This window comes from Hylaeus volcanicus, chromosome 8, assembly GCF_026283585.1.
Source record: "Hylaeus volcanicus isolate JK05 chromosome 8, UHH_iyHylVolc1.0_haploid, whole genome shotgun sequence".
NCBI classification, from domain to species: domain Eukaryota; kingdom Metazoa; phylum Arthropoda; class Insecta; order Hymenoptera; family Colletidae; genus Hylaeus; species Hylaeus volcanicus.
The window spans coordinates 15,632,681-15,635,251 of record NC_071983.1 but is presented as its reverse complement, the minus strand read 5'-3'; positions in this window follow the sequence as shown (position 1 = coordinate 15,635,251).

The following is a 2,571-nucleotide window of genomic DNA, read 5'->3' as shown; positions in this document are numbered from 1 at the left end:
CGAAGCAATAAACTGATGTGCTTATGTTACAAATTCTACTGTAAATTGTTCGTCATAAGAACCGTGCGAATACTTATTGCTTCTATATTTCTACCAATTTTTCGTATCTTCTTGTTAATTTCGCAAATTATATAAACTAGTAATTGTTGTTTGAACTATATTCTAGAGATTTCCGAGTATATGTAGAATATCATTGATTATAAAAAAAGGAGTTAATAAACTACAATTTCACACAACAGTTTTTTGGGAAATTGATCGGTGTACGAATACATTCTACACCCACTGTATATCTGCCAAAAGTAGGCCAAAAGTTAAAACTTCTACGTTTTGGGAAAATTTGTCAATTCCCGCGGAACTGTATCTCTGGAACTAAGAGATCTACAGAGCTCCAACGCTTCTCAAATGTAGGAAATTTTATCTAGTTAAAAAAAGGTAACTATGATTTTTCTCGTCAGGATACTCCTTTGGTGATTTTTTTCGCAAAACTGAAAAAGTTTGAAAATTTCGCGGTTTTTCGGCTGTAACTCGGCCGGCTCGCATTTCTAAGGGTTGCAAATGTAGATTTACTAGGTCGTCCCATAAGTTCCCGGATACTTGATGCGTAAATTTTTGAGATTAAAATTTTTTATGACTAGACTGCGGAAGTTTATACAAATGCATATTTTTATAGGAAATAGTTAAAAGAATGGGACCTAAACAGAAATTTGTTTTAAAATTAGAGTACTATAAAAATACATTTTTTATTTTGCTAATTTTGCATATTTATGTTTAAAAACATATGCAATAATATATTGCATATGTTATTTATCGTGCTTATGTGAAATATCTATCTCGACAAATTAGTTTCGTCTATCACCATACCTTCTTATCATAATTGTGTAGTGTTTACAACAAATACAGGCCATATGAAACCATATTTCTGTAACCTTGTGTTGCTAATCGACCGTTAGGTGTGACAGTTTGTATTTCGAATTCGAATACTTCAGTTCAATTGTTGCAGTTAATGTGATCTCTGTGAAAAAGAGAATATATTTAAGTGTCTCTTAATCCTCTAAAAATGCCAAAAGTTAGAAGAAGTAGAAAAGCATTAATGCTAAGTTGGATCAGAGACGATTCCAATTTTGCTATTAATGACAATGACAATAATGATAACGATGAGCAGAAACATTTATTGCAAAATTTGTCATAAAAATGTGAAGTGTGAAAGGAAATCGCATTTAGACTACTACATAAATACCGCCACTAACACCATTAATTTTGGAAAAAATACTCGTAATTTATTGTCACGAGAATTATGATATACCAGAATAATTGTGAAATTATATATGTGTACATAGCGAATATTCTGTAACATACTAATATATTATTTATTATACTACGTTTTATTCAAATTATTCGTGTATATTTTGCACATTTTTCGTGCATATTTTGGATATTTTTCATGCATATTTTGCATATGCGTGTTACATATTTATCGTGCATAAACTTCCGCAGTCTATTTATGACATTTGATCCAAATCGGAATTGAACAATTGGCAGAAAGATGGATGAAAACTATCAGATGCGATGGCATTTATTTTGAAGAATAATTATTGTTTGATTATAATATTACTATGAAATAATTTATTTGCAGCAAGTGTCCGAGAAATTATGGAACAACCTAGTATACTATCTGGGTGGGCCCTAACAACATCCCTAACAACCAGAAAAGCAAGTTTACAGTATTTTATGCAATGTTTGGCAAAACAATTGTCTAATATGACTGGAGGAAATGCCTACTTACATTGTACGGAGTGATTAACAGTTGATTCAAAGGAAAATCGTTTTCTTTTTCTTCGTTGGAAAACATCTTGGGTCGGTAGCGTATTTACCAACGATTGCTTACTCTTTCGCTAATGAGAATCCATCGCGGTAAGCTGGTTACGCGATTCGTCGTTATTCTACAAATCCGATTACGTGAGCACGGATTATTCTATTCATAACATTGCAAAATAAGTTAAATTCGTAGCGTCTGTACGCAGGCTAGGGTCTCTCCGAGATCGAAACGGGCCCTCTATATTTCAGAAGACCTCGGAACAGCAGAGACGCTCCTCTTCGTATGATAAGCACACTGTGGATTTCATACATTTACACAGTACGAACGCGAATGCATACAGAATACATGTAGAATGTATTTCACGAACTTATGCAAGGATAAAGCTTGCTGTTGATAAATCGAAATAGCCAGGAACGGAAGAAGCAATGAAAACGTTAAATTAAAGGTTTGTTCATGGAAAGCTGAATATACAGTGGGTATAGAATGTATTCGTACACCGATCAATTTCCCAAAAAACTGTTGTGTGAAATTGTAGTTTATTAACTCCTTTTTTTATAATCAATGATATTCTACATATTCTCGGAAATCTCTAGAATATAGTTCAAACAACAATTATTAGTTTATATAATTTGCGAAATTAACAAGAAGATACGAAAAATTGGTAGAAATATAGAAGCAATAAGTATTCGCACGGTTCTTATGACGAACAATTTACAGTAGAATTTGTAACATAAGCACATCAGTTTATTGCTTCG